At 48.8% G+C, this 11,349-nt stretch overlaps 3 non-coding genes across 3 annotated transcripts; 1 reads left to right on the forward strand and 2 right to left on the reverse strand.

Moving 5' to 3' along the window:
* Positions 1 to 6,577: 6,577 nt before the first annotated feature.
* On the reverse strand, positions 6,578 to 6,649 carry TRNAE-UUC (transfer RNA glutamic acid (anticodon UUC)). Its single transcript has one exon. It is a non-coding gene; the product is annotated as a tRNA-Glu (tRNA).
* Positions 6,650 to 8,778: 2,129 nt separating this feature from the next.
* Positions 8,779 to 8,850, reverse strand: TRNAH-GUG (transfer RNA histidin (anticodon GUG)). Its single transcript has one exon. It is a non-coding gene; the product is annotated as a tRNA-His (tRNA).
* A 518-nt stretch (positions 8,851 to 9,368) lies between these two features.
* TRNAN-GUU (transfer RNA asparagine (anticodon GUU)) lies at positions 9,369 to 9,442 on the forward strand. The gene has a single exon. It is a non-coding gene; the product is annotated as a tRNA-Asn (tRNA).
* The last annotated feature ends 1,907 nt before the right edge of the window (positions 9,443 to 11,349 follow it).

Below are 11,349 nucleotides of genomic sequence, written 5' to 3' on the forward strand. Positions count from 1 at the left end.
GCGGATTCCTCTAACAGTAGCTTAAAATCGAAGATTTGGGGGGGGGGAGGAGTTCCCCCCGCCCTTTCCGTTTTAAAACTAAACGTGATTTATTCAATTTCAAGAGTTTTGTTATTCTGAGGCTGTCTTTCTACTTTTGAGGGCAGAACGATGGCCATACTGTGTTGGGACCATTGAAGTCGTTTTAGTCATTAATTTATTTTTAGATTCTTGGAAATCTGAAATTTTAACGAATAAATTCTGAGCTGTGACACACAATTTTCTCTGTCAACGGGAATGAGGATCTAAGGGTGGGGCCTGGGGAGGGAGGAGGAGTTCTGATTTACATAAAGGAAACTGATGACTTACCTGCTGCTGGATGGAGTAAAGATGTTAAAGCCTGTAACAACCCCTCAAAATTCCCCTTGACTGTTAGCTGGGAAGGAAACAAACAAACAAACAAACAAACAAAATACATGTCTTTGCCTCCCTGCCTTACCCTCTCCCGGGCCTGTGAGAAACTTGTTCCGTTTTCAGGCGGTCTCCTCCTCCTCCCCCTCTTCTTGCCTCCATCTTCAATGAAGAAGATATAGGAAAGGCGCGGGGGCGGGGGGGGGGGGGGGAGGAGACCCCACAAGGGCAGGACTGCAAGAGAATATTTTGGAGAGCTTAAAGGAGAGGAGAAAAAAGGAGCTGTGGGTTGTGAATTAAGCAATGAGACAGCAGAGGAGAGATCTGAAACGTTATGGCTCCCGCCTACAGCCTTTTCAGAGTGTTCAAATGACACAACTAAAGGCATTTAGTCTTCACAGATTATTTTCCATCACGGTTGGCTCTGGGAGAGTACTCTTTGACTTCACATCAACCCAAAACTCAACTTCATGGATCTGGTCTGCATAGGGATGTCCTTGGAGGCATGTGGTTTCACCTTTCTTCGTGAAACAAAATCTTGGAATCTCAACCACCTTCTCTCTGTTCATAGGATTCATCAGGGTATGTGTGAGGAGGGGTGTTGAAAAATTGTAAGATACATAAAATGCACAGAATCTGCGTGTACAGCATAACAACTGATTGTAATGCACACACCTGTGTAACCCGCACACAGATGAAGAAGTAAAATAGTATTAGCCCTTTACTCCCATGCTTTACCAGGTCAGAACCTTCTACCTAGTCCCCTACCCCCATTTAATTAGTAGTGGTGTTATTTGCCTGTCTGTAATGTTCTCTCATTGGGGTTTCCTTTGTAAAGCCCTTACTGGTTATGAATTGGAGCACCGTTACACGTTTGTTAGCCACTTGAATTTTCTCCTATAAGGTTTCCCCCCACCCCCCACCGTGGTGACTTTTCTATAGGTCGGTCTTTTTCCTCTTGTTTTGCAAGCAGTCATTAAATCTCTTTGGCTGCCAAGTATATTCGCTCAAATTGTGACTTGACTTTTTACCCTTGATTCTGTGCTTTGGTGAGCAGAGATTCTTGAGGTAGTCCACTTGATCAGCCTCGTCACTAAGAATTCATCTTTTTGTCTTATTTCTTAAATCCTTGCTTACCCTTGAGATTTGAGATCACAGGAATACGCTGCTACGTTAATAGCAACTGGAATCACTTGTGAGTTCATTTCACATTTCGGTGTCCGGTCCACATTGAAATGATTTGGGTTATGGTGGAGGTAGGGATCATATTCCCCCACCCCCCCCCCACCACCCCAGTACCTGGGATTGAATTATGATATGCTATGATCATTGAACATTGATACTGTTTTCAATACCTTCGTTTTCTGAATCCTCATCATAGCCCCCTTTCTCTGATTTTGTGTATGTACCAAAAATACACTCAATTCTCTTTATAGTTCCAGCAGTTTATTTCATGTATGCCAATAATGATAGTATTCATTTTTCATTTTTCATTTCTCATCAATTTTCTTGCCTTTTCTCACTGGCTAAGATCTCCATGACAGTGGTGAAGAGAAATGGTCAAGGTGGCCTATTCGTCTGCTTTCTGATGGTTCCTGACCGGGTAAGGGGGGGGGGGGAGGACAGATCAGTATTTTATCATCAACTGTAATGTGTGCTGAAGGTGTTTTGTTTGTTTTTGGTTTGGAAGCTACCCTTAAGCAGATTAGGGCTGTTCTCTTCTATTCCTGTTAGGCTAAGAGGTTTTTAAAAATCATAAACTGATAATGAATTTCTTCAAACACCTTTTCTGTGTTTTAGTGATTATGATTTTCCTCCTTTAAGTTGTTAATATGATGAATTAATTTATTTTCTTTTTAAGTTTATTTATTTTGAGAGAGAGACAGAGACAGAGACAGAGACAGAGACAGAGCGGCTGAACAGGAGCACATGGGAGCAGGGGAAGGGCAGAGAGAGAGAGGGAGAGAGAGAATCCCAACCAGGCTCAGCACTGCGAGTTGTGAGCACAGAGCCCAACTCGGGTTGGTTCTATGTTACAAACCCTGAGATCATGACCTGAGCTGAAATCAAGAGTGGGGCACTTAACCGACTGAGCCACCCAAGTGCCCCTTAATTTATTTTCTAATGATTATCAACTGTTTTCCTAGATTAAGACCAATTTTTGTCATAACATATTTTTAAATATACATCTGGAATCAGGGAGTCCAGGGTGGCTCAGTTGGTTAAGCGTCCGACTTCAGCTCAGCTCATGATCTCAGGGTTGGTGGGTTCCAGCCCTGCTGGGGCTCTGTGCCTTCTGTGTCTCCCTCTCTCTCTGCCCCTCCCCCCGGTCTCTGTGTCTCTCTCTCTCTCTCTCTCTCTCTCTCTCTCTCTCTCAAAAATAAACATTAGCTAGCTAGCTAGCTAGCTAGCTAGATTCAATATTTTGAAGAATGTTTGTAGCTATGTATACTCAGCAATAAGTCAGGCCTGTAATTCTGTTTTTCATGTTGCCTTTTGGGAAGTTTTTGGTTTCAATCCAAACTCATAAAAATAAGTTGGGGAAGTCTGCCATCTTTTGACGCTTTTAAAATTTCTGGGCTTTGGAGTCATTTTTTCGAATGAACTTTTTTGGTCCTTCAGCTTTCTTTGCAGGAAGATTTTTGAATTCTAAAAAAAAAATTTTTTTTTAAGGTTGTAGGACTAGTCCTCCCCCCGCCCTCCGCGCAAATCATTACTACAAGACATACATTTCCCTTAAGTCTTTTAATTGGTTGGTATATATGTGCTCATAATATCCATTTATTGTTTCCTTAAGTCTACCAGTTCAGTAGTAGTGACTTCCTTCTTCCCTCCTCCCAGTTTTAGCAGAGTAGTGTTTTTCAAAGATCCAACCATTGACTTTTCTCTTTTGTATATTTATTTCTAATGTTCTTTTTTCTTTGTATTTATTTTTTAACTTTGTTTCTTATTTTCAAAGTCCTGCTTTTGTATATAATTTCTGCTCCTACCTGCCCTTGTTGTTGTTATTCTTTCTGTAACTCTTTGAGATGGAGATTTAGCTCATTAGCAATCAGCCCTAACTGTCTCGATTTACACTTAAGGCTGTGTATTGTCCCCTGAAGACTGGTTTCACCACACCTTGTGCAGGAGATGCAGTATTTTCAGTTTTGTTTGACTCAGAATATTTCCTAATTTCCATCTTCATGTCTGATTTGATACGAGGATTGATAGAAGCATCTCTAAAATTCTAGATCCATGAGATTTTGTTCTTATGTCTTATAACTGAGTTCTAGATGCTAGCTGATTCTCTGGAAGTGTTATTGGAAGGTAGGTACCTCTATAGCCCTCTACAGCCCTCGGATGAGTACGTTCTCCTTTGAATATATTCCCCTGTGGCAGGCCCTTGGGGTTTGTTACTGGCTAGGGAACAGACCACACCAACTTGGCGTCCTAAGGCTTCCCAGACTACCCAGGCTACGTGTACTCAAAGCTAAATCCACTAGAGGTCAGGCCCATGGCCACAGTTTCCTCATGGGCCTTTTATTTTATTCTATTTTATTTTTTTTTTAATGTGTATTCATTTTTGAGAGAGAGACAGAGACAGAGGCAGAGAGAATACTAACCAGGCCTCTCACACTGTCAGTGCAAAGAACGACATGAGGCTTGAACCAACAAACTGTGAGATTATGACCTGAGCCAAAGTCGGACGCTCAACTGACTGAGCCACCCAGATGCCCTTATTTTATTGTACTTTTAAAGATTTTATTTTTAAGTAACCTCTGTGGGGCCGTAACTTACAACCCCGAGGATCAGGAGTCACCTGCCCTACCCAGTGAGCCAGCCGGCCGCCACTTGCTTGCTTGCTTGCTTGCTCGCTCGCTCATTCATTCATTCATTCATTCATTCTCATGGGCTTTTTAAACTTTCCTTTTCCTTATACTGCTTGTAGAGCCAAGGCTGCCTTCCTTGTCCAAAGAGCCCCGGGACTTGCAGGGGTAGGAGTGATGCAGCAGGACTAGATGGCATCACTCCTACCCCCAAGGGCTTAGGACTTTAGGGTCCCACCTTAATGTAGTGGGGACCTCCTCTAATACTTCTCAAGTGGGCCTGGGACTGAAAGCGTCTGTGTCTTCCGTGTTCCCTCTATTTTCACTTTTTGTGCTGGCACCTGCAAGCTTGCCATCTGCCTTTAGGCTCTATGTTTTTAAAGGTACCAACTGAGCTTAAGGAAACACACACACACACACACACACACACACACACACACACACACACACCAAAAGCACCTCTTAAACCAACATGAAATAGATTGTATTTTCTGACTTTGAAAACTATGCCTTCAGCATCACCCAGATGGCAGGGATGAATGTAAAAATCCTGCACCTCTTGGAGTGTGACACGCTAGAGAAGGGAAACCTGTGAGAACCATGCGGTGCCTCTTGCCCACCAGGTTATATTCTGCACCTCCAACACACCATGCATGTTTCGTCCAGGCAGTCTCTTAAAAAGCGGTCACTTGATGCCACCCTGCGCATGAGCCCGGGGTGTGAGTACGAACAAAAGGGAGAGAAGGTAATTCTGGCCCTCGGTTTGACAACGCTACGGAGAAAGAGCCACAAAGTACACAGGGTCAAAAAACCAAACCAAACCAAAACCAAAACAAAAGACAAAAAACCCCCACCTACCGGGTTAAGGGATTCTGGGACCCCCTGCCCCTCGTGTAGGCCTGTGGGGGAAGGGAGGGAGGGAGGACGTGAGCCTCAAGGTTTCCGGAAGGGCTCATTGCACCCCGCGCAATGTCGGTGCTAAAGAAAGAGGGGTAGGAAGAGGCACGGGACAATTTTCTCCGGCTTCGAGGACAGCGTCTCCGGCGGGCCGGCACGGGAGCAAGGGAAGTAGTCCTACCACCTAAGAGAGCAGGGGGAGAACATGGAGAGGCCACCGAAAGCGGTCCCCCACCAACAGGCGGGGCGCAGCTGAGTTCGCTGCGCTTGAGGGCACCGCAGGCGCCAGGACAACGGGAGGGCCACAGCCGAGCCTCGGCTCCGGGAAGACCACCTTCGGGGCCACGATTCTCCCCTATGGTGTGAGCGTGGGCTCGCCAAGCACACTGCACACTTCTGTCCCCGCTTGGTTCGCTCAGGGTCACCGCCCTCCCCCTCCCCCCAACCCTCGCCCTTCTTCCAAACCACTCTCCGCAAAGAGTTCAGGCCGACTCCCTCCACCTCCCCGCTCCCACCCCTTGCCCGCTAACCGCCCTCCACCCCACCCCTTAAGCGGTCGGTCTCTCAGCAGCGGCTCCACACCCACCGACCCGCGGCCCCTGCGCTGCCGCCTCTGCAGTCCAGGTCGGCAGCAACTCCCCCTGCCCTCGCTCGCTCTCCTCGTGCCTGCGTGGGGGACATCGCATGTACCCCAACAGGTCTTCGGAGCCGGTATCGAAGGGAAAAAGGAAAACGTGCCCAGGGCCTGGTGTATAGAGTCTACGGGGGCGTTAAATGCAACAGCCCTTGTAGAAACGGATTTGACTGTGATGTCATCGTTTTGACATCCTGGTGTTGATGCTCACTCCTACCCCGGCTTACGGCAGCGACAACAGTTTTCCATTTTGTGCGCACTTGACATGCTGCGTTTGTTGGGTCACTTAACATCACCTCGCTGGACCGCTTAGTCTGCGAATGGGACAGCCTTCCAGGAGGACCCGTTCCCCTCCCACCGCTGCCCTCCCCTGCCTCTCAGGCCGGGAGGGTATCGCGTCCAGGCACCTCTCCCAAACGCCAAGTAAGCCTTTTACGCGCGGACTGAGCTGAGAGGCTCGGCCCACCAGCCGGTGTCCAGGGGTCCACAGCAACACCGCGACGTGCTTGGCCTCCAGAACTCGGTCGGATCTGCGTCCCTGGGGCGGCCCCACAGGAATCTGAACCTCTGCACGACAGTGTGAACCCAAGCCAGATGCTTAGTCGCCCTCTGAGGCCACTCCTGGGGGCGGCTGACTTGGAGCCCAGCAAGCACAGTGCGCCGTGTAGAGCGGCCTGGCGTCCTTTCCCCGGAGCGCTGAAGGTGAAGGAAGAGTCGGTGAGGTGCGCAGCGCAGATGACGGCCAGCACAGCTCCAGGGATGAAAGGAAGATTGGGGCACCAAAAAACCCAAAAAACCAAAGCCCAACAACCAACCTACAAAACCAAAAGCCAAAGAAAAGCCCCGCTTCCCTGACCGGGAATCGAACCCGGGCCGCGGCGGTGAAAGCGCCGAATCCTAGCCACTAGACCACCAGGGAACCGACGAAGCTCTTCCTTCTCCTTGCTTCCCACCAGAGTGACAGTTTCCCCCTGCGCTCTGGAAGGCCTCGGGCTTTCTGGGAGCTCATCCGTCCTCCCAGGAGTCCTTCCCTAAGGACCTTCCCTCCCCGCTCTCTCCAAAGCAAGAGCCCGCAGGAGACGCCCAGGGCTGGCAGGTCCACAAGTGGCCGGGTCCGGGCCGCACCCCAGAGCTGCCCGGGAGTCTCGCCTTCGCGAGGCGGCCGCGTGCGGATGCGAGGTCGCCGTGAGGGGGCGCGAGGGGCGGACCCCGCCCGGCGTGAGACCCCGCGGTCCTCAACATCCCCCAAAGGACTCCGAGGGACGCAGCGACGGAGGCGGCGCGCGGACCGAGACGGCTTTCAAGGAAGACCCGGCGGCCCTGAACGACTGGATTCCGGGTCCGCCCCGCCCTACAGCCTGCTGCCCCTGCAGCGTGCCCACCGGACATTTGGCCTGTTCGGCGGCCCCGCAGACAACTGGAGATTCCTTCTCCCCGGAGGGTGGGGTACATCAGAGGATCTTTGACCACCGGGGGGTAACCGCTACGTCTGGGGGGGGGGGGGAATCCTGTGTCCCACACGGAAGTGAGCGGGATGAAGTGACGGCATGTCTGGACCTGCGTGTTGGTTACATGAGTTGTTACACGTCTCAAGTGTATTGCACTGTGTGAAAAAGAACAAAACGGGTGGTTGTGTGGGTGGTGTGGCTTACGCTACCGGACTTGAAGACTTACTCTGAGCCCCTATAGTACCGTGCAATGTGCCAGTGGCATCGGGAGACACACACAGACAAATGGACCCACAGCTGACCTGGTGAATTCGTTTTCAAGAAGAGCAGTTCAACGGAGAAAGGAAATAGGTTCAATATGGGGGGGGGGGGGAGAGGGAAACAGCTTTATTTCCACCTCACAGTACACACAAGTGTTAATTGGAGGTGCCTCATAAAACATAAAAGGTAAAGGTATAAAGCACTTTTTGAGGACACTTTGTGACTAGGTGGTAGGCAAAGATTTAGTACACAAGACCCAGGGGGAAAATACGTCTAAAAGAAAAGACATGATAACCTAGACTTCATCAACATTAACCACATCTTCTCATCCAAAGACCCCAGGAAGACGATGAAAACAGCAAGCGACAGACAGGGAGAACGTGTTCACAAAACCCATCTGACAAAACAAGCAAGCAAGCAAGCAAGCAAGGGAGCATACAAACCCCCTAACCTGTCATTATAATGTGTGAGGAGCTCCCCCAAACTGCTAATTAAAAGAAAAAAATCAAACAACTCAAGTGTTTTAGATGGGTAAAAGACATGAAACAGATCCTCGGGAAAAGAAGATACACAAGGCCGACATAGCACGTAAAAGAGTGCTCAATATTTTCAGCCCTCAGAGAAATGGATACTAAAGTCACATTGAGATAGCCCTACTCCCAGCAGCACGGCAACATGATAAAGAGAGGGACACCCCCACTCTTGACAAAGATGTGGCACGACCACAACTCCAGGTGGTATCCCGATGAATACCTTTTGGCGTGGAAAGCGGCTGCCCGAAGGCATTTAAAAGCCTTGCGAGCGCACCGCAAGTAACGAGGGAGCTCACCGTGAGGACGGTTAAGGAGGATCATAGAGAGCCAAGAATGGAAAAAGTCCGCGGAGGCAGAGATTGATTCGCAGGGGCCAAGGTTCAAGCCGACAAACAGGTCTATGGAGGAGGTGTCACCTAGGTGATGGAACCTTTTGTGTGGTCTTTCAGACCCTTTAGAGTTTGAGGGCCACGGAGACGCCGTTTGGCAGCAACTAGAGCCCACCATATGAGGCTCCTTGCTGGACAGGTAGAGGGCATCGAGGACTGTGCCATTTTGGAGCGGCGCTGGAGATGAGCCCTTTAGTTGATCTGACTTGAGGTCAGAGTCCAACGGAACGGAGAAGGTCGCCAGGTTAGTGCTGTGGCGAGTTTTCCTTTCCTTCCCTTCCCTTCGGGTGAAGACGTGGTGGCGCGGGGTGGCCAGCGGAAAGCACGGGGCCCTCTCCGTCCCCCAGGTAAGGGGCGCAGCCGGGGGCAGGTTGAAACCCAAAGTAAAAAGAGAGGAACGGCGAGTGCTCCAGATACTGCCGTGACTCGGATTCGAACCGAGGTTGCTGCGGCCACAACGCAGAGTACTAACCACTATACGATCACGGCGCGCCACCAGCCCGATGACAAGCCCGGCCGGCGCTCGAGCACTTTTGGCGCAAAGTCATTCCAGTTTCCGCGCTGCTTTGTTCCCGGACAACTGCGGGCCGCCCTTGGATTCTCCTTCCCTTCTTCTCCATTCTGACACGCGAGGAAGAAAACCCATCAAAAACCATTCTCCTTGTCCCCGGATTGGGCTGGTGGCTCTGCACAGGCGCCCTAGGAAGTCTCGTGGTCGGCGTCCACGCCTCCCCCGCTTCTCTTTTGGCGTTTGCCCCTTTGGACCACGCCCCACCCCGCCGGCTCTCCAGCTTCCCCCACAGCGACCGCAGCCGAGGGGAGCCCCAGCGGCCCCGCCGAAGGCCGGGTGAAGGCGGAACAAACGGGAAGAGCCGTCCGGGGAGCCCAGCGGCGTTCAGCTTCCCTCAGGCGCCGCTAGCCTCAGACAGAAGGCGGGTGGCTCCTCCTAGCGTTGAGGGCCTTCTGTGCTCTCTATCGGGCTGTGGGCGGGGCCTCCCCTCCCGAAGGTCTCTGTGGCGCAATCGGTTAGCGCGTTCGGCTGTTAACCGAAAGGTTGGTGGTTCGAGCCCACCCAGGGACGCGGTAGTTCTTTTCTAGAACGTAGAAAGCGTTTGGCACTCGCGCCCAGCACAGCCAGAGGACCTAAGGTCCTCACGGATGAGAGCGGGAGAGCTCTGGAGGAGAACCGGTCGCTGGGAATCCAGAAGTCCTCGAAAGAGTAGAACCCTCTGAATGCCTTCCAACAATGCAGTTTCTTCCACCCTTTGTTTGTGCTAGTATTTATTTAGCCCCTTCCTTAGATTCTTTACATTAAGTTGGTTCTAGAATTTTATGGTTACAAACACTGCTTTAGTCCTCATTCTTGTACACATCTTTGGTCACTTGTACCAACATTTCTCTACAGGGTAGAGTCCTAGAAGAGCAATTGCTCTAATAACATAGCGTTTACATGGTTTTTGTACGATCCGACTTCCCCGCCCCGTGGGCTTATCGCCTATCACTCTTTCTTTTGTTATTTCAGCTACTGCTTTGGGCTTCATAACATATACATCTGTAACTTGCCAGCTTCCCTCCAAGTGATCCCATGCCTCTTCCCATTACTCCCCTGCCCACCTTTAGGCTGCAGCTATCACGCGTTTCACTTTGCATGTTAGAAAGCCCAAAACCCATCGTTATCACTTTCGTTTCATCTGCTCCATGTTTTTTTCAGAGATTTAAATAATAATTTAAAAAACATATGTGTGTGGGTGCGCATATATGTATATATACGTATACATGTGTGCGTATGTATGTATATATATGTATGTGTGTGTATATGTAATATATTCATATATATATAAATTTTTCCCCATGCGGTTACCATTCTGTTGTCCTTTATCCGTTTGGCTACATGCAGATTCCCATCTGGTATCAGTGTCCTTCCTGGAGGATTTAACATTTCTTGTGGTGTGGGTCTGCTGGTGATGTAGTCTTTCAGCATTTGTATGTCTTCCAATGTCATTCACCTTCATTTCTGAAAGCCTTTTTTGGAGGGGAGGCATAGAATTCCACCTTGACTTTGATGCTGCTCCATTGCCTTCTCACTTGCACCGCTTCCGGGGAGAAAACTGACCTCACGTTTACTTTTGTGTTCTGTACGTACCATGTCTTTTTCCTCTGGGTGCTTCTGCACAGTTGTTTTTGTTTTTGCTTTCTTTTTCCATGGATTTGAGCAATACAATTATGATGTGACTAGATACGGTTTTCTTCCTGTCTCTTGTGCTCATTCGTCATGTTCATTCGGCTCCTTGGATCGGTGGGTTTACAATCACTATAATGATTGGAAGTCCTTCTGTTGTTGTCTCCTCAAAAATTGCTTCTTTACCCCCAGTCCCAGTCTTTTCAGGAACCCTGATCACTCATATCTTTTAAAGTTGCCCTACCATTCCCTGACAGCGCTTTACTTCCTGGAGCAGACGTTGCATGTGTTTTTCACCCTCACCAATATCTCCTCAAGGTCCCCACACCTCCTCTGAACCTGTTGCCCACAGCTACTCTACATGATGTCTAAATATGTGCAGCAGCATTATATTAAAAGTGTTTTGTTTTTTTCTCCCTTAATTAGAAAAGTTCTAGGCTAAGATGATGCATTAATTAACTCAGTTTAATATCATTGGAAGAACGTAAAGATAACAGTAGATCTTAAAATTGCAAATTGACTCGACACATAATGGAGAAATGCATGTGGAATATAAAAATATAAAATACCTAAAAACCTTTACCCCAAAATATTGTAAGAATAATTAAGTCACTATGAGTTCCAGACTTCTAAGACTTACTCTCCATTTACAAATCTTATAGGATCTCTTTAATGTACTGAAACACATAATTTCATATTGTGTAAACTCCTTAAATACTATTGGAATTGAAGTGCGCTTATTGGGCCAGTAAAACCAATATGGGAAATTTAGGTGGCTAAGTGTCACCAGGAATTTGAAGAGAAAATAA

Source organism: Herpailurus yagouaroundi, unplaced genomic scaffold (genome assembly GCF_014898765.1).
Source record: "Herpailurus yagouaroundi ecotype Mexico unplaced genomic scaffold, PumYag 67896, whole genome shotgun sequence".
NCBI lineage: Eukaryota > Metazoa > Chordata > Mammalia > Carnivora > Felidae > Herpailurus > Herpailurus yagouaroundi.